Source organism: Tenrec ecaudatus, chromosome 7 (assembly GCF_050624435.1).
Source record: "Tenrec ecaudatus isolate mTenEca1 chromosome 7, mTenEca1.hap1, whole genome shotgun sequence".
Lineage (NCBI taxonomy): Eukaryota > Metazoa > Chordata > Mammalia > Afrosoricida > Tenrecidae > Tenrec > Tenrec ecaudatus.
This window is the reverse complement of record NC_134536.1, coordinates 95,011,160-95,032,067: the sequence shown is the minus strand read 5'-3', so window position 1 is coordinate 95,032,067 and position 20,908 is coordinate 95,011,160. Positions and strand designations below refer to the sequence as shown.

The following is a 20,908-nucleotide window of genomic DNA, read 5'->3' as shown; positions in this document are numbered from 1 at the left end:
AGATACAGCTTTACTAGAAAGAATTAAAAAATGATCAAAGCAGCACATCCACAGGGAAATGCCAGCAATTCAAGCTGGACTTACAGGAGGACATGAAACAAGGACTCTCCGACATCAGCTGGTTCTCACCTGAAATCAGAATATCAGAGAGATGCTTGCCTCTGCTATATCGACTATGCAAAGACATTTGACTGTGTGGATCATAACCAACGATGGCTCATATTAGGAAGAGTGGGAAGGACAGAACACTGGCTCATGCTCAGGTGAAAGCTGTCCATAGACCAAGAGACGGTCATTCGAACAGAACAACTGAACACTGTATGGTTTTAAATCCGGAAACATTTGTATCATTTCACTACACATGTTCAATCTGTGTGCTAAACAAATAATCTGAAGAGATGGATTAGACCAAGAAGCATGTGGCATCACATTTGGAGGAAGATTCATGAACAACTAGCTGCGTGCAGACAGCACAACCTTGCTTGATGAGAGTGAGGAGGACTCGAAGCACCTACTGATAAAGACCAAAGGCTACAATCTGATTACATAGCAACATAAAGAAAACACAAAAGTCACATGAACCAATAAGTAACAGCATAAGGAATGGAGAATGGATTCATGTTTTCAGTGATTTCATTTTATTTGGATTCACAATCAACAACCCTGGAAACCGCAGTCAAAAAATGAAGTAAACTATGCATTAGGCAAATAAAAAATGGGCCACGGCTGATCCAAGCCACATTCTTTTCAGTTGCCTTATTTGCATGTGAAAACTAGATAATAAATAAGGAAGAATGAAAAAGAGTCGATACCTTTATACAAGGGGGCGCCACATACCTTTGGGAGCACGATTCATCCCATCCACTTGGACACGTTATCAGGAAGGACGCGTTGTTGGAAAAGGACATCAGTCTTGGTAAAGCAGATGGTCAGTAATAAAGAGGCAGACCCTCCGCAAGCTGGCTTGACGTGGTGGATGCCACAGTGACTGCGGACATTGACATGGTGTCGGAGGGCCCAGGATGGGAAAGTTTTGCTCCGTTGTCAAGAGGGTCCTTATGAGCCAAACCCCATGTGATGGTACCTGACAACTGTAGCGACACACTGTATTCTCATGAATAATTCCAATGTATCATTGTGGCACGTAAGAGTGCCCCCGTGTCAGCCTGTAAGTGTTCTGAAATGAACATCTTCATCATTACCAGGTTTGGTGTTTGCATGAAAAGAAAACTGGCATCCCGCCCAGTTAAACGACTTGAATTATCTTCTTAAGAGGCAGACAACCAGGTTCTAGATTAAACTTCTACACTCACTTGATTTTTTCCTAGCCTCCATGACTATTAGAGTTCTTGGTGGGAAATTATTATTGATTGATTGTCCTTCTCATCTTTTTCATCGGTTTTGTTTTTGTGTCATTAGGCCTTAGTATTCCCTCCTGTCTCATTTTGAGGAGGTGTTCTTTCTTTGTAGTTACCCTGCAGTTTACTTCCATCTTCCTAGGTTTCAAACAGTCTATCTTGATACTGCCTTAATTTCCTGTCCATATGGAAGTTCTATGATTACATGATTTCTCCCCCCTTTTTTCTTCTTCAGTTTTTAAGTAGTCGTTTGTAAACTGATGTCTCCACTTTTCTACTTTCTATTTTCAGTCCTGTCACTTTATTTTATTTTAAAAGATTCTTTATCTGAGTTCATTTCTGGGTTCTGTTGGCATATATTCTAATTTCATGTTATCGTTTGATGTTTTTGGTTCTTTGTCTCAAGGACACCCTTCAGTTTTTTGTTATAAGATTGGTTTGGTTTTTACAATTTCCCTTAATTTATTTTTAATTTGGGAATATTCTAATTTTGCCATCATGTTTGGGGGGGGGACAATTATGCTGGACACATAGTTCTTGGTTGCCTTTTTCTTTCTTTCAGTTTTTTCTATGTTATCCCACTGTCTTCTTGTCTATATAGTTTCTGCCAAGAAATCTCTGCCAAAAGCTTGGTCTTATTGGTTCTCTTTTGTTGGCAATGAGTTTTGGGGTTTTTTGTGGGTAATATTTCGTATTTCTCAGGCTGCTCTCAGGATTCTTTCTATGTCTTTAGTTCTGGAAAGTTTGATTAAGATACTCTTAGTGATTTTATTTTGGTTATTTTATTTGGGGGTTTTTCAACTTCCTGGATATCTTCTTTTATAACATTAGAAAAGTTTTATGCCAATAAATCTTAAAAATATTTTTCTGTGATTTTTTTGTCTCTTCCTGTGTAGGCATTCTAATCACATGTAAATTATTTTTCTTGATGCTTCACAAAATTCTGTTGTTCTAAATTTTTATTTATTCTTGTTATTATTCCTATAAAAATTAGTGCCAAAGGATTTGTCCTCTACTGCACTGATTCTGCCTTCCCTGAACTTAATTCTATTCCTTTTTTATTCTAATGGTTAAATCTAGCTCTGAAATTTTAGTGCAAATTTCCTGGATTTCTAGTTGCTGTTTTTGCACGGTTTCCATTCATTTATTTATTATGTCACTTTGTTTCTGTATTGTTTTCCTGAACTATTTTATAGTTTTGTCTGTGTTTTACTTCATTTTACCTGTCTCTGGGTGAGTGGGGTAGTGAATGGGTGGCTCTGTGAGGCCAGATGTCTGTTCTCTAGTATTGTAGGGTGATTAAGTTTAGGCTAGGTGGATGTGGTAGTTAGATTTTATGTCAATTTTAATTTGTATGAAAGTGTTGGGGTGGAATCCACCCTGTCAATGATGCCCCCTTGGGGTGTGTGGCATTTTTTCTCATAGGGAGAAACTGGGAACTTTTCTTGTCTTTGCCCCCACCTTCCAGTCCTTCTCCCTGTGCCGGCATCCAGGGGAGGCCCCATGGGAGCACCTGACTCTGAGAGCTGTTGATGTCCTGCCATGTCTCACCAACCTTGGATCTATGCAGCTCTGCCTCCATCGCCTGTGCACTTCCTGTTTCCGGCTTCCCCTTCCTTCATGGGCCGGCAGCTACCTGAGTCTGAAGAGGGTTCCGTCTAGCATTGGTCTCATAAGTCTCATTGGACTTAAATTGGCCTGGGCTGGTATGCCTTCTTAATGTGATCACTTTTTGATATCGAGCTCTTCCCTGTGCATGTATGAGTGTCACTGGTTTTGTTCTCTAGATAGTGCAGTATAGCACACATGTACTTGATAGTAATATAAGAGTAAACTATTATAGAATATATGCTAGCTTTTTATTCTTTTCTACCCTGACATCACCTTAGCTCTCGTATGATTGGCGTGTGCTACAGTATTTTTGAAGAGCCCTTTCAAGCAGCTTGCTCAAAGGCTTTTCTAAATACATTAGAGAAAAGTGACTTTGTAAGTTAATCGAATGTCACTCTTGTACCTGCTCTTTTGGTAGCATTAGGCTGTACTTTAGGCAGGGACTCCCCTGCTCATTATGTCTGATTCATAATAACCAGGAAAGCTCTCAATTGAGACCCTGCGTTACGGTCATCCAGTTGTGACAAACACACAGTATTGAAATAAACTAAATTAGGTGAAATTAGTTTAACTGCCTGGTTATTTCATTCATGTGTTTATTCTCTTATTGGCATCGAATTAAGAATTGCTGCTACGACCTGCAACCACGCTGCCCTTGAGGTGATTCGCGCTCACCGCAGCCCCATGTGTGTCAGAATAGACCTGTATTCCACAGGGTTTCTCAGGAATCCTCTTTCAGAAGTGAGTCACCAGGACGTTCTCCAATTTCCAACCTTTCACTTAGCCTTAGGGCAGGTTAACTCTTACAACCATCCAGGGACACTCGTGAGCATATACTGGGGTCTCTAAATGATCCTGCGGAGTCATGGTAAGCTTTGATTCCAGTTTTCAAATCACCCAACCTGAAGGCCAGAAATACCTTGCAGAAGTCCTCATTGTTCTTGTTGTGTTTGGGGTGAAGTTACAGCATTTGATTATCTTCAGGCATTTGTAGTCCTTTTGAATTTTATGAAGGGGTAAGTTTAGGAATGACTTTGGCATCTGCTTGTAAATTCATTTTTAAATTGGTGAGCTTATATTCATAATGGCATAGCACTTTGTCCTTATTGTGAAAGAATACATTCTCTATAAAATAAATTTTAAAATAGAGAAATCAAACAAAAAAATTCAACAACAAAAGTAGAGAAATCAAACAAAAAAATTCAACAACAAAAGTAGAGAAATCAAACCAAAAGGAGAAAATTAAATCCTCCCCCAGTCGTGTCACTTGAAGATAATAATTTGGATTGTACTCGTCCACCATTCTGTCTTTCCTTGTGCTTTGTAATATGGAAATATGGAATATGTTAGATGAACTGTTTTATAGTTTCCTTTCCACTTACAATATGTCGACTGTTGGCAGGTGTGGGTATTGTGGATCCTTGGATCGATTCTGACTCCTAGCAGCCCTCGTGGAGGGGAGCTGCCCGGAGGATCCCCAAGGCTGTCAGTTGGACGGCAGCAGGTGGTGAGATCTTTTCTCCAGAGGACCTGCTGGTGGGTTTGTATTCTCGACACTTTGGTCGCAGCTAAGCACTAAGGTTCCTTTCTAGTTTTGTCAAAATAATTAAATATGAGAGACATAGGGGATGTGACAATATGTGCTCTGGATTTAGACTGCTTGAGTCCAGTATTTAACCTCTCTACACTTTGATATTTTTTAATCTGTAAAAAGGAAAATAATTTAACTGCTTGATAAGATAGGCTTGTGAGAATTAAGTGACATTATACACATTCTTGGAAGAGTAGTTAACATATTTTTAATTTGGCATATTTATACAATTATGTAAACACATAATATATTGAATCAATTCTCTAATGTACATTTAGTTTTTTCTAGTGTAAGTTTTTATCACAAGCTTGTTTCAAAAAATAGACCAACAGAAATTGCCTACAAGTCACATTAATAAATATTTATGAGAACATAGAATTAGTCATTTTTTCAGATTGAAAGGACAAGATTAATCCAAGACTCCCTTCCTCTGTATGGTTTAGTAGTTTAGCTCTCTGTTGGCAGCCTGGTGGTTTAATATGTTATATAGAAGCTCAGAATAATGCCTGGTACTTTTCCAGCATGAGAAATTCACAAAACAAGCATTCCAGCAAAGAAAACTGTTAAAGAAATTAATTTTCTAAAAGAGATGGCATACAAATCTTTATCAAATTTTATACGTGTCCTAAAAACCTAGTAATAAATGCATGATTACAACTCATGTAGGGACATTTATAGACTGCTGCAAGGAAAGAAAAGCAGAACACACATTCTTTGGAAATTGTACTCAGAACATTTACCAAATTAGACCATATTTTAACCCATAAAGCAACCTCAATAGAGTTAAAAGCATTCAGGTTACACAAAGTATGTTCTCTAATCAAACTGGAATTAAATTAGAAATTGATATCAGAAAGATCTGTAAGTAAATCTGCAAATCTTTGGAAAGTGATTTTGAAATTAGAGCCCTGAATGGAAGGGTGGTGACGGGGTATTACTGCCTGTTTTAAGCTCCCAAGGAATTGTAAGTGAAGCTAGAGATGACATCTTCCTTTTCTATGGAAATTCAGCACTTTCTTAGCACATCTAGGAAAACCTAGCTGTTTAGTTTTGTCCTCAGCAATTATATGTTCCTGAGAGGCCAAGTTCTTTCATTGGTTGCTTCAGGTCACAGCAATTACGGGAAGATTTATCCTGTAATTAAGAATAAAATGAAACTTAATTTCAGTAGGGCATTACATTGTACTATATTATAAATTATACTTTTCCTTAAGAAATTATGAAATAAAAATTTGGCATAGACTAGAATGATATGCTTGATTTTTAAAATTACATAATTAAAAGGTAATTACATGAATAGGTAATAATTTGGCTAATTGCAGTGCACAGATGATTGTTTCCACAGTGCAAATTGCTTTCCATCATCATCAGTGATCTAAAATATTTACTAAACATCTAGCAGTATTTTAAACATTAGATCATTTTATGTGTAAATGAATTACATTTCCTCGGTGGCCCTCCAGTGACCAGCTTGTGAGCTGTATCAAGGAAGAGAACAGGAGATCAGTTACTCTTAGCTGTAAGGGTCTATGAGAGTGGTCCTCAACCTTCCTAATGCTGTCACCCTTTAATACAGTTCCTCATGTTGTGGGGACCCCCCAAACCATAAAATTATTTTCGTTGCTACTTCATAACTGTAATTTTGCTACTGTTATGAATCGGGCGATGCCTGTGAAAGGGTCGTTCAACCCCCCAAGGGGTCATGACCGATAGATTGAGAACTGCTGGTCTATAAGGCTTGCTTGGACTCAACTAAGCAGGTTGAGTTTGTAAGCATGACTCCTAGGAGGATTAGGTAAGGAGAGCCTGTAGGTTGTTGAGGTTCATTTTTTTTGAGTGTGTTGCTATTGTCTTTGTGTCTAAAAGAATTCTCTGAGTCTGAGTTTTCTAGTCTTTAAAGAGGGAATAGTAGTTCTGTGATCATTAAGATTTGGGTCCATTTGGCTGTGCTAATGTTTGTAGTCATTCAACAGTAATCCCCCATGATGTGATCTAAGCCAATGTAATCAGCTCCATGATGTGAGTTGACATACTGTAATCAACTGCGAGCAGCCAGTGGCTGTTCAGGAATACAGCATCCCGTGATTAAGTCACAGCCTTGATGCACTTAGGAGAGACTCCTCAGGGATGTCGCTTCCTTCCTTTTAAACAGACAGCAGAAAAGCCTCACTTCTGCTGGGTCTGGATACATCATGTGGTTTATCAACTTCCTGTCAAATTGCCTACCCAACCAACCCACGTGTCATCAGCTGACTACTGACCTTGGCTTCATTCGGCTTTGTATCTACCAGCCTATGGTCTTCCTGTTTCCTGGTTTGTCAGCTGCTGCAGCTACACTAGTCTGGAGAAGCTTCCCGTTTACCACCTGACTCGTGGACTTGAACCACTTCTACAGCCCTATGAGCTGTTTCTTGTATGAATTTCTTTCTCTATATATATACACATGTAAATGTCACTGGCTTTGCTTCTCTAGAGAACCCAGCCTAACACAAGTATTTTTCTTGTCAGACTGTTGTCAGGTATGTGTAGTAATGAAGCTCTTAGCGTAACACAAGGTCAGGACTCAAAAAGTTGTTTTTAAAAAAATTCTGCATCGGAGTTTTTCTATACAGCTTTACTTGGGGACCTATGATGACCTAAAAACAACAACAATATATATCATATATAGTTATTATATATGATATCTATATCAAAGCCATTGATATAAGTAAATTTATATGGGCACCTTCTGTCAATTTATGTAGGTACCGAATTTGTGGATCAGATGTGAAACTGAAGGCTTCTCTTGACTCTCATAGCTTCAGGGGCAGATGAAACCAGGGGCAGGAGCACCGCAGGTTGATATTTACTACAGGGCAGCAAGTGAGACTTGTGGCTGGAGAAGTGAGTGACTCCAACATCAGCAGGTCAGGTGGCAGGTAAGACGCAAGCCCTGATGGCTCCTGAACTTGGTAAGCAATAGAGCAGGCTGTGGACTCCAGCCCAAAGAAACAGAGTTTGATGAGTCAGATACAGGATCCAGACCCAGGAGAAAGCAAGCCAGCTTTCCCACAATGTCCACATACGTGGGAAGTAGACCACACTTTCAGTGACCTCAAAGCTACAGCCTGAGCAAGGGAGTTGAATTCCACCTTAACCGTACAACTGAGTAGTTTCCCATAGCAGATCCCATTATGGAGTTGATGACACTGTGCTAAATTACTTGATGGGGGAATTACTAGGCTTTAATTACCAAACCACTGAGAATGCTGGCTCAGCCAAGTTACACAAACTTAAATATCACAGTGCCCTTGAGTTAGTTTTAACCCTGAGCAACACTATTTGCAAGAGAATGAAACACTGCTGTTCTAGCACCATCCTCACAAATGTTATGTTTGAGTCCATCGTTTCAGCTCAGCCAGGCTCTTCCTCCTTTTTGATGAGCCTCTACTTTACCAAGCATGATGTCTTTTTCCAGGGACTGCTTTCTCCTAATAATAAGTACAACTACGTGAGATAAGGGTTGTCATTCTTGTTTCTAAGGAGCATTTTAGAATGTTTGTTTGTACTTTTAATACTTTCTGCCAACACAAGAATTCAAAGACATCAATTTTTATGTGTTCTTCCTTATTAATTGTCCAACCATCACATGTGTATGAGGTGATTGAAAAGATGATATCTCAGTCCACAAAATGACATCCTTGTTCTTCAACACTATCAAAGGTCATGTTCAGAAAATGCACCTAATGTAACCTGTTCTTTGATCTCTTGACTGTTGCTTCCATCGGCATTGATTGTGGATCCAAGCAAGAGGAAATTCTTGACAACTTTGATCTTTTCTACACTTATCATGATGTTGTCTGTTGGTCCATTTGTGAGGATTTTTTTTCTCTTTATAACGAGTTGCAGTCCATACTGAAGGCTGAAGGCTTTGATGTTCACCAGTAAGTTCTTCCAGCCCTTCTAGCTTTCAGTAAGAAAAGTTGTGTTTTCTGAATATTAACGGTGTTAACATGTCTTTTTATATGACGTTTCATTCTTCTTTATATAGTCCAGCTTCTTGGATTATTTTCTCAGGATACCGATTGAATAAATTTGGTGAAAAGACACCACCCTGGCACACACCATTCTTGATTTTAAAGCATGAGGTATACCCTAGTTCTGTTCAAATTACTGCCTCTTTGTCCCTGGTCATGTCCATGGGCACATGGAAGTATTCTGGAACTCCCAGTCTCCTCAAAGTTATCCCATAGTTTGCTTTGATTCACTCAGTTACATGCCTTTGGATAGTCAATAAAACACAAGTAAATAATGTTCGGGTGTTTTTTGCTTTCAACCCAAATCCATCTGACATTGGTAAGGATAGTCCCTGCGTATCTGGCAGCTAACTGTTGATGTATTGGGCAACCGATTCGGAATTATCTTCAGCAAGCTTTAACTTGCATGGTGTAATAATGATATTGTTTGATAATTTCCACATTTAGTTGAATCACCTTTCCTTGGAATGTGGCACACATTTGGCTCTCTTACTGCCAGTGGCCAGGTAACTATCAAATTTATTGGCATAGACTAGAGAGTGCTTCCTGTGTTTCATCAGCTTGTGGAAACATTTCAATTGTTAGTCTGTTAATTACAGGAACCCTGATTTTCACAAATATCTTCAGTGTAGCTTGGATGTCTTCCTCAAATACCATTGGTTCTTGATCATGTGCTACCTTTTGAAATGGTTGAATGTGGACTGTGGGGGCAAAGTTATTTGCTCCTTAAGCAATTGGGACAGGACCACCACTTCCCACAGTGCAGCAAGGCCTGTGGGAGAAGCTGACAACTGAACTTGGGAGACGATGATACACTGGCTGGTCTGATTCTCAGTCTGAAAAAAAGTGGATGCGCTCCCTCCTGTTCCCAGCAATCTGCAAGATATCCGTTACTCCCTGTTCCCAACTTCGTCCTCCACTCCGTCTGTGAACTGCTTGGCTAATGGATTAATGTTTAGTTCTTTGGATAATTGTCAACTATCCCTTTGTGTGGAAACCTGTCACATAATGCAGGCTAAGTGACAGGGAGCACGTATAAACCTACATTGACTAAAGTTCCGGACCCTGGGCTGTCTATTGCTTCACGAGTCCCCCACACTCCAACTGTATCTAATCTTTTTTCTATCAGTTTTCTCATCACGCCCCTCTCGAACCAGTTTGATTTTTAAGATAAGAGCTGGCCTTGATTAATCTTACAGTGGCCAGTTCTTTTTGGTATGGTGACTATATATTCCTTCTTTTGAGACTTACTACATTGGTCAATTTTGCTCATGGACTCCTTCAGTACTGCATCTTGAGGCTGAATTTAGTTTGTGCAACTTAAGATATACTCTTCTTCTTCTATTTTTGGCTTTCTAACGCTAAGACTTAAACCATTTTATTATAATAGTTTGTTGTCTCAAGCTGTCCTTTGAAGTTTTCTGCTTACATTTTTTTAACTTCAGCATTTCTTTCATATACTTTAGCAACTCTATTCACAAGCAAGTTTCAGAGTCTCTTTCGATATCGACTTTGGTCTTTCTTTCCTTTTGAATGTCCTTTTGTTTTCTTCGAGTTTTATGTTCATGGCGCCATCCCACAGCTCATCTGGTCTTCTGTCATTAGTGGTCCATCTGCCACATCTGCTCTTGAGACTGTCTTTAAATTCAGGTGGGATATACTCAAGATTGCATTTTAGTTCTTGTGCACGTGTTTTAATATTCTTCGGCTTCACCTGAACTTACCTATGAGTAGTTGATTGTCTGCCCCACAGCAGCCCCTCCTCTTGTTTTGGTGATGGTACTGAGCTTCTCCGTGTTCTCTTCCCACGGTTATTGTCAATTTGATTTCTGTGTATTCCATGTGGTGAAGTACATGTGTGTATTGTTGTGAAGTGCCATCCAATCGGTTCTGAATCATAGCAACCCTGTGTACAACATAAAGAAAAGCTGCCCAGCCCAGCAGCCTCTGGGTCTTGAGAGCCTTCTTTAGTCCTGCTCCTCTGCTTTACAGCTTCTCCAGGGCTTGATCGCTCTTGACAATATGTCCAAAATACATGAAATGAAGCCTTGCCATCCTTGCCTGTACAGAGCATTCTAGCTGTATTTCTTCCAAACAGATTCATTTCTTCTTTTGGAAGTCCATGGTCTTTTCTTTTTAAATCATTTTATTGGGGGCTCGTACAATTCTTATCACAATCCATACATCCATCCATTGTGTCAAGAACATATATACATTTGTTGTCATCATCATTCTCAAAACCTTTGCCTTCTACTTGAGCCCTTAATATCTGCTGCTCATTTCCCCCTCCCTCCCAAATCCCCTCTACCTCATGAACCCTTCATCATTCATAAATTATTATTATTTTGTCATATGTTACACTGTCCGACGTCTCCCCCCGCCTTCTTCTCTGCTGTCCCTCCCCCAGGGAGGAGGCTATGCATAGATTCTTGTAATCAGTTCCCCCTTTCTACCCCACATTCTCTACACCCTACAGGCATCGCCACTCTCACCACTGGCCCTGAAGGAGTCATCTTTCCTGGATTCCCTGTGTTTCCAGTTGCTATCTGTGCCTATGTACATCCTCTGGTCTAGCCAGATTTGTAAGGTAGAATTGGGATCATCATAGTCAGGCGGGGCGAGGAAGTATTTAAGAACTAGAGGAAAGTTATATATTTCATTGTTGCTACCGGCTATCAAAAGATATAGCGTCTGGGGTCTTAAAGGCTTGAAGATAAACAAGTGGCCATCTAGCTGAGAAGCATCAAAGTCTACATGGAAGAAGCACACCAGCCTGTCTGAGCACGAGGTGCAGAAGGGACCAGTCATCAGACATCAAAGTCCATGGTCTTTTCAACATTCTTCACTAGCACTATAATTCAAATGTGTCTATTTTTTCTTCAAACTTTCTTATTCAGTGTCCAATTTTGACATGCATATGAGGCTGTTGAAAACCCTATGGCTTGGATCAGGTGCATCTTATTATGCAATGCAACATCCTTCCTTTTCAATACTTAAAAGAGATATTGTGCAGCAGATTTACCCAATGCAACATGTTTTTTGATCTTTTGACTGCTGTTTCCAGGAACATTGATTGTGGATCCAAGCAAAATGAAATCCTTGACAACTTCACTCCTTTCTCTATTTGTCACGATGTTGCCTATTGGTCTAGGGTGAGGATGTTGGTTTACTTTGCATTGAGTTGTCATCCATATGGAAGGCCACGATCCTTGATCCTCAGCAAGTCTTTCTCACTTTCAGCAAGCAAGATTGTGTCATCTGCATAGTTCAGTTGTTATTTACCTTTCTCCACTCCTTATGCCACATTGTTTTTAATATAATTAAGATTCTCTGATGTTCTGCTCAGCATACAGATTGAGTAAGTAAGGGGAAGGATACAACCCTGACACACACCTTTCTTGAGTTTTAAACCATGAGGTTCTGTTTGCACAACTCTTGGACAACTTGGACCAGATCCAGGTTCCACATGAGCACAATGAAATGTTTTAGGATTCTTATTCCTCTCAGTGTTACCCATAGCTTTCATTGACCCATTCATTCAAATGTCTTTGTATAACCAATAAGACACAACTAAACACCTTTCTGGTATTCTCTGCTCTCGGCCAAAATCCATCAGCAATGACATCCCCTGTTTCATGTCTTCTTCTGAAAGGAACCTGAACCTCTGGCACCTCCTTATCAATGTACTGCTGCAACTGCTGTTAAATGATCTTCAGCAAAGTTCACTTGCATGTGATATTCACGATATTGTTGTATAACTTGAAAATTCTGCTGGCTCACCTTTCTTTAGAGTGGGTATAAATATGGATCTCTTCCAGCCAGTTGGACAGGTCTTCCACATTTCCTGGCTTAGTCAAGTGAGTGCTTCTAGTGCTTCATCAGCATGTTAAAACATTTCAATTGGTATTCCATCAATTCCAGAAGTCCTGTTTTTGGCTAACCTTTCAGTGCAGCTTGACCTTCTTCCTTCAGTACTATTTGTTCTTGCTACCTTTTTCAAAGGGTGGAATATCTACCAGTTCTTTCTGGTACAGCCACCCTGTGTGTAGTGACCATTATGTTGAAAAAAAATGGGTTTGCTATGAAGAAGTCATTAGTCTTGCAAAATTCTACCATATGATCTCCAGTATCATTTCTATCACTAAGGCTCTATTTTACAACTATTCATCTTTGTTTCCAATTTTTGAATTCCAGTTTCAATAATTATTAATGCATCTTTATTGCATGTTTAATTCTTTTTTGACATACAGATATTATCATATCATATCAGATATTACACATCATTCTTTTAGGCAGATGATGTTATCAAACATGAAATTTTTTTAATGATGAATGTGATGTCATTCTTGAATTTATCATTCTGGTACAGTAAATCATTTGGTGGTCCAACTCAAAATTGCCAATTGCTGTCCACTTTAGCTCACTAATGCCTACTATATTGATCTTTATGCATTGCATTTAATTTTTTATGACTCCCAATTTTCCTTGGTTAATACTTCCAATATTCCACTTTATTTTTATTAATATTGACAGCAATTCCTTCAAATTTTGAGTTGTGCTCCACCAGTCAATGAAAGTTTGAAAAACTTTATTTTCTCATTACGGCTGACTTTACTTTGAGAAGGCATCTCTGCCTCAGATATATTTTTGGTGCCTTCTTACCTGAGGGACTATTCTTCTGATACAGTGTCTGACCGCATTCCTTTGCTATTCATAATATTTTCTGTGCCTAATTCCTCATAAATTGACAGTCTCTTCCTTCTTTCTAGTCTGTTCTTATTCTGGAAACTCCAAAAAAACCTATTCATCATGGTGATCCTGCTGGTATTTGAAATACCAGTCAGATCACTTCTTGCATGACAGCAACACATTAAGCAATTGCAGTAAGGTGAACTGAGCATTGAGTGGTGGATGGCTAGTATTGGTGGGGCTAACGTATTGGTATGGTACTCACCTGCTTTTAGGGGAATTTGGGAATTGGAGCAGGCCTGCATCTATCGGGAGTGCTCAGAACAGTGAGGAAGAGGCTCCATTCTGTGCAACAGCCTTCCAGATGTACAACTGGAAAGTGGTGTCATCATCTGTAGTTACTCAGACTAACTGCCAGTGAGTTCATGCAGACTCATAATGACTCTACCCTAAGAACAAGCAGAAATTGCACGTCACCTCTATGGAAAAATATTTGTAAAGTTGATTTAAATCCCGATAGTTTTTTATTAAGGATTCCTCTATAGATTCAGAGTGTAATTTCTGCTCAATATTAGGGTTTCTATTTTTATGTTTATTTATGTATTTACTCTCATAGGGAATGTGAGGTTTTTTAAAATGAGACAAAATAAAGACAAAAGGCATTCATGCTGTTAGAAATAAATATTAAGAATAATGTACTTTTGGTTATTTTAGTAGTATGATTTAACAAAATTGATGGTAGAATTAGACCAGTTGAATAGAAACCTATTACACTGATTACACAGAACCATTGAAACATAAAATTTGTGCATGCACCATGAAACTGCCTTTCTGTAGTTAAATACAATTGCAGGTTTTCAGCAAAGAATTTGTAAAGAATAAAATGAAAAAAAGTTGGGAAAAAGCATTGGACTAGATGGAAAATATGAAATTGATTATCTCAAGGTCTAAAATAAATCTGTTCTTTATAAAGAACTAGAGATGTGTTCGATTTCAGATTTATTGCATTTCTCCAATAAAGTTCTGTCAGTGGAAGAATACCACATAGAGACTCATCTTTTGGTGCATAAGCCATGAAATGTGGGCATAGAGTCCAGGGATGTCACCTGGTTCAGTTCTCTGAGTCCAGTTGGATTATTTCTCAAATTGTTTTAGCTAAGTCGTTCTTGTCCATTTTTGTTTGCTCTTTCTTTCATGTAGAGGAAAATGACAATCAAGACATAAAGACCTATTTCTCTGTTTGACTTTTAGCATTTCAAAGAAAATGTATTGCAAATATGTCATATTGCAGACACAGCTTTAGGCTTTTTTATTTTAGTCACATCATGTGAATATGAAATAAAATATCATAGTGGGTTATTTCACAACAGACATTAATTTATTTGAACAGATCTTAAGATATAGGTCAAGTCTGAGGGAAGAACTGTCACAACTGAAAGTACTGGCAGAGGAGCTTTAGAAGGAAATCTTGGCTGTGCGCATCTAGCTATCCCGTCACCAAGTGGAAAAGGGCGTCTAAGTCCTTAGAGCTGAAGTATTCCAGTAACACTGAGCATCCACCTCTCTCTGTTTTGAGGGTCATTTCAGGATGCCATTAGATTATTACTTTACTTGACCCATTGATCTGATTCAGTACTTAACCAAGGAAATTTCTGTGATCATTAATTGTGATGGTCTGCCTACCAGGAGAAAATGAACCTTACCTAGCACAGCCTATGAAATCCTACGTTGGGGTCGTAGTCACATTTAGAACATTATTCTGGGGGAGAAAGCTGCTAGAAAGTCTTTCGTGTCCTGATATGTGCATCGGGAATAAGTAAAACCTTTCCTGCTCCCTGACTGCAACTGGTAGTCCCAGAGCTCCAAGAGGGTGGGGACATGGACGAATGGACTTGGAGACATCAACCACTAAGCTCCACCCCAAACCTCAGTTGCCATTAGGGTATGCCTCGGAGATGCCCCTGGAGTAAGTTCGCCCCAAAGTTGTTTGAGAACCCTATAAATAAAGAGCCATGGTTCTGCCAACTCGGAGGCCAAATGCGCACCTCAGCCTTAGAAACACTTTGTAGATCCTATCTGCTGGTTATGTTGGAGTTTCCAGCCATATAACCACCAGACGGGACCTAGGAAGGCCAGAACACAGACTAATTCCTAATAGGTGTTGTGTGTCTCTGAGATTTTATGTTTTTTATCTTTTATTTTGGGCTGGGTGGTAGTGTTTGGTAGGGAGACATTTGTCATTAATAAATGTGACTGGGAATTTCTGAATAGATCGAATTCAATTCCCTGACAAATGGGTGGTGATTGAGCTCTATACTTCTACCAAGTTCTGTGCTTCACAAACACTTGATGATCTCTCAGCATTTGTCCCCACACTTAGTCATTCTGTATGTGGAGCAAATAATTCAAGAAGCCAGACTTTCGGAAGAAGACATGGAGCGGCTGCTGGTTTTGATCCACCGACCTTGTAGATAGCCCAACACACACCCAGTCCACCACCAGAGCTCCTCATATGAAACAGTGGATATATCAAAAATAGCTGATGTTTTTAACAAATTTATTTAATGCCTTTCAGCATCTATTCATGTCATCATTATGTATTCTTAAGAAATATTTTGTTTATTGATACAAAGGATTATAACGATTGGTTTTTAGTCAAATCAACTTCATTTGTAGTTAAAAAAATAAACTCTCTTTCCTCATACTGTAATTTTTTTTTGTAGCTCTGGTCCATAGGATCCTTATTCAGAACAATAGGTTCCCTTTTCAGAACAAAACAAAAAATTCACTCAGCATCCACCCTAACTCCACCCTGAGAAATGAAGGACCTTTTGTATGATAGCCCATAATCCAGGATAAAGTGTTGGTATCGGCTTCTGCAGCCCTTCTGGATCATTCCATTACCCTGGTTGTGTAGTGGGTTAAGCATTGTGCTTATCTGTCCCTTTGTCATACCTTGGTAGCTTGTGTGTTATTTTGATACTGGAATATCCCCGGTATTTCAAATACCAGCTGGGCCACGCAGGGACAACAGGTTTCTGCAGAGTTTCCAGACTAAGAACAGACGAAGAAGAGAATATGCTGTAGGCGTCTGAGGAGTAAGCCACGGAAACCCTTATGAATAGCAGCCGGACACTGTCAAAATACCGAAGCCATGACTGGCAGGGGACACCGTTAGATATAGTGCTGGAAGAGCCCCGCAGGTCGGAAGGCACTCAAAATATTACTGAGGAAGAGCTGCATTTTCAAAGTAGAGTCAAGTAGAATGGGAAGAATTAAAACTTTGGGGCCTTCCCTTGCTGCTGGGGCATGACTCAAGATGAGAAGAAACAGCTGTAAGCAGCTATTAATAATTGCAACTTGGAATGTGCCTTGGGTGTGCTCTGCCCAAGTCATGGTCTTTTTCAACAAATACCTCATATGCATAGGGAAGTTGGGCATTGCAGAAGGAAAGCTAAAGAAAAACAATATATTTGGTTTTTGATGGTGCTGGTGAAGAATACCGGAAGTACCATGCACTGCCAAAAGCACAACTGAATCTGTCTTGGAAGAAGTACAACCAGAATGCTCCTTAGAAGTACGGATGGCAAGATTTGGTCTCACTTACTTTGGACATGTTATCGAGAGAGACGAGCCCTTGGAAAAGAACTTCATATTTGGTAAAGTAGAAGGGCAGCCAAAAAAGAGGAAGGTTGTCAATGAGATGGATTAACTGCAAAAAAAAAGGGGCTGAACTATAGCAATTAGGAAGATGCACAGGACTGGGTGTTGTTTAGTTCTTTTGTGCATAGATGGGATCACTGTGAGTTGGAACCAACTAGATAACACCTAAAACAAAAAGGCCTTTGGTTTGGTTTTGTCTCCTCACTTTTAATCTTGGGAATTTGCAGAGCACCCTATATGTTTTCCAGGTGCATACTCTCCATTAATCAAGTTCATAGGGCGTTTCTCTCCTTCATTGCTGCTATGTGCCATCTATCAATTACGACTGAAGGCAATCCTGTGAGACCCCTCTCTGTCCTACACCATCCTCATAATTCTATGCCCATGGTTGCAGCGACTGTGTCAACCTATCTCACTGAGGTACTGCTCTCTACCCTGAGGTTCCTATCTTCTACCCCGAGGTACTGCTCTCTACCCCGAGGTACAGCTCTCTACCCCGAGGTACAGCTCTCTACCCCGAGGTACAGCTCTCTACCCCGAGGTACAGCTCTCTACCCCGAGGTACAGCTCTCTACCCCGAGGTACAGCTCTCTACCCCGAGGTTCCTATCTTCTACCCCGAGGTACTGCTCTCTACCCCGAGGTACTGCTCTCTACCCCGAGGTACTGCTCTCTACCCCAAGGTTCCTATCTTCTACCCCAAGGTACTGCTCTCTACCCCGAGGTACTGCTCGCTACCCTGAGGTTCCTATCCTCTTGGCTGGTTAGTCCCTTGTTTCCTTCCCTATCTCCTTTCCAACCATGGGCTGGGGACTTTTTCTCATTTGATTTCTACTAGAGGTGATTTTTCTGCATACCAAAGGCCAATAGTCAGCACCGTTTATGAGCCTTTTAATCATTATGTAAAGTTGTTATAATTGACTTTAACCTTAAATTCATCTGGCCTGATATTAATATTGTAACTTTGTTTTCCCTTCATTTGCATTTGCTTGATTTTTTTTGGTTTGTGCCTTTATTTTTAACCTTAATTTTTTAAAGAAACGACTCTCGGTACATACTTGTTTACAGTTGAGTTTTGTATTTTAACACGGCTAAGTAGTACCTGGTTTTTAATGAATGAAATCAGCCCCTTTATATTGATGTAATGATTGTCATACTTCATTTTATCCTTCCATCTTCCCTTACGGATACTTATTTACAATGTATTTCTTTTTAGCCTTATTAAAATTGTTGCTGGTTTGATCAACTATTTCCTACTCAATTTTCTCATTCCATTTCTTACATGAATTGCCTTCTTCTCTTCTTTGTGTGCTGTTCTTTTTCTCATAGGTAATGTGATTTTCTTTTCCTACATGGGTATTTGTACAATTTTCTCTTGTTTCGGAGCTTCAGAAGTCGATCAGAAGTTGCAGATGGTTGGATCCCTACTCTTCATTGTTGTTATACAACCTATAGTCCGGTCTTTTCCATCCTCACCCGCTCTCTCTTCGCATCACATTGTTCTTCTATCATTACTTCAACGATTTCTTTACCTTGGGAATTCCCACTGTGTGTCATGTCTACTAAGTATGTCCTGAAATCCTCTTATGTTTTCCCTGATGACTCATCGACGGTACGGGGACGGAGGCCCTGGGCGGTGTAAAGTGCTCAGCTGGAGTTAGATCCACCTGAGCAAAGAGAACTGGCGATCTGTTTGTGAAAGCCCGGTGGAGCACAGTTCTACTTTGACCCGTGGGGTCTCCAGGAGCCAGAATTGGTTTGAGGGCACCTGGTTGGATTTTCTCTCTGGTAAACAGATCTCTGGGGAGGCAAGTACTTTCAAGTATTCTGCATTCTGATTCTTGCCGTTCTCTGATAAAAAGTCACAGGCTCTTTCCTAGGGCCAGGCTAAAAGGCCTCTCATTAAGTCTGTCGTCTGAGACGTCTTCAAGGCCATCCTAATACCAAGCTATCCATTGATTGGTCTCAGTGGCTGTTGGGCTCAAATTGGCATGCAGCCTAGAGTTAGGAGTAGAAGGATAGGCAACAGCCATCAGTCATCATTCTTCTCCGTTCCTTTAGCTCACCAGACTTTAGCTTTAGCCGCGAAGAACAAAGATGTTTGTATTTTAATCCCTTTTAATGCAGTAGCTTAATGCTTTTTATCTCTCTTTTGTTTGACCACTGGAAATATATGCTAATGATGTTTTGTTGTCTTGAACTAACAGTGGCCTCTGAGCAAAGGGGTTCTGATATCCCATTATTGCCACTGGTAAGGGATTAACTACTTTAAATGAAAGTCATCATTGTTTGGCACTTGGCCTCCAGCACTGAATTGATTTTTATCAAATAACCTTCCATCACCAGTCATTACACTTAATTATCTAAGATAATCATTTGCACACAGTTCATCTTGGAAATTTCCTGAAGAAGTTAAGTTGCTAAAAAGCATAATGTATGCTATAGATATACAGATAGATTGAAAGGTATATCTATAGCTGTAGATTTTTTAGGGCTGCCAAATTTGGTCAACAACAACAAAAGAACAGGATATTCAGCTAAATTTGAATTTCAGATAATGAATTTTTAAGGTAATTTGGGATATGCTTACACTGGAATGTTATGTTATTTATCCGAAATTGAAATTTAACTAAAATGTCCTGGATTATGTCTGGCAACCCTAAAATATGTATAAATATATATGCAAATACATAGGGGGCTTCAAAAGGTCTTTTCTGTTATTTTTTAATTCAAGAACTTTTTGCAGCTCCTCATTTATGTAGTCTAGTGTGTGTATCTGTGTGTGCCCACACACACATGCACAGGCCTATGTAAGGTGTGTGTGTGTTGCTGTATGTGGGAAGGAAAGTTGGTGGCTGGTCGTCTTGATTTGGACATGTTTCATGCTAAAGTGGCTGTGGTCATTTTGTGACAGCAGTTCTGAACTGTGCAGGAGAGGCAGTGCATGGAAGTGAGAACTTCTTCTGCGTCATCTTTGTCATCGACCGCAGTGCTCGCCTTAGTTTGCACTGGCTGTTTTATGGAGGAATGAACAAATGACCTCTTTATAAATCTTAGAGCCCAAACCCTGCCTCACTATCAAGGAATGCTATATTTTCTATTAAAATCAAAGATTAAACTCCCTTGAAAACCTATACATCACATTTGTTTTAATTATTGCTGTTTCCTCATCATCAGAACTCAAGTCAGAGTCCTGTGCAAGGGCACTTGCTCATCTCCTTTGTTTGCTTGTCCTCCCCCAGCCCCTGTCTCTCTGAGCCTGGGTGCGTCCTGAGTCCCACCCCAACCCATTGCAACAGAGTCTTTACTGACTCGCTGCAATGCTGCATAGGCCTTTCCAAGATTCTAAATCACACATATTTATTGTGAAATATTTATTTCTAATTACCAAAAATGAAGTTTTGTCTTGAAGCATGGTGTAGCATAGGTAACAGTTTTCACACTGGGTACTCATATGTGGGCGGACCTGCTTGGAGACGGCTAGAGGAGCGGTGTCTCAGTTCCTAAGACCATCAGAAATACGTGTTTTCGATGGTCTTAGGTGACCCTTGTGAGAGTCGTTTGACCCCCAAAGGGGTTGAGCTACAGGTTGAGGCTGCTGTAAAAAGATCGGCCATGGCAAACCTTACGGAGCACAGCTCTACTCTGGCACAGGGAGGGCTGCCACGAGTTGGAAGTACTTGATAATAATTGTTTTAACTTGTTTGTGATGTTGAACTTCAATGGGCATCTCACCCATGGCATGTTCTTTAAATGAATACTTGTTTAGGTCTTGGGAAAATGAAAGCAGCTTTGGGCAGCGAGTCCAAGTCTTGATTCCTGAGACGTCACAGGTAGCCACAGTACTCCCACCTCCAGCCAGCAAGACTAACTCAGGGATCGCTCCCCAGAGACAAAGACTGGTACATGGAAACTGGGGGAGGATGGGGGGGGGGGGGGAAAGCTGGCAGACTCTACACCTACCGTAGGTTCCGCAGGGTT

At 40.0% G+C, this 20,908-nt stretch overlaps 1 long non-coding RNA gene across 1 annotated transcript in view; it reads left to right on the top strand.

Moving 5' to 3' along the window:
• Nucleotides 1-20,908, top strand: part of LOC142453497 (uncharacterized) — a 92,763-nt gene that overhangs the window by 30,804 nt on the left and 41,051 nt on the right. The window lies entirely within an intron of this gene.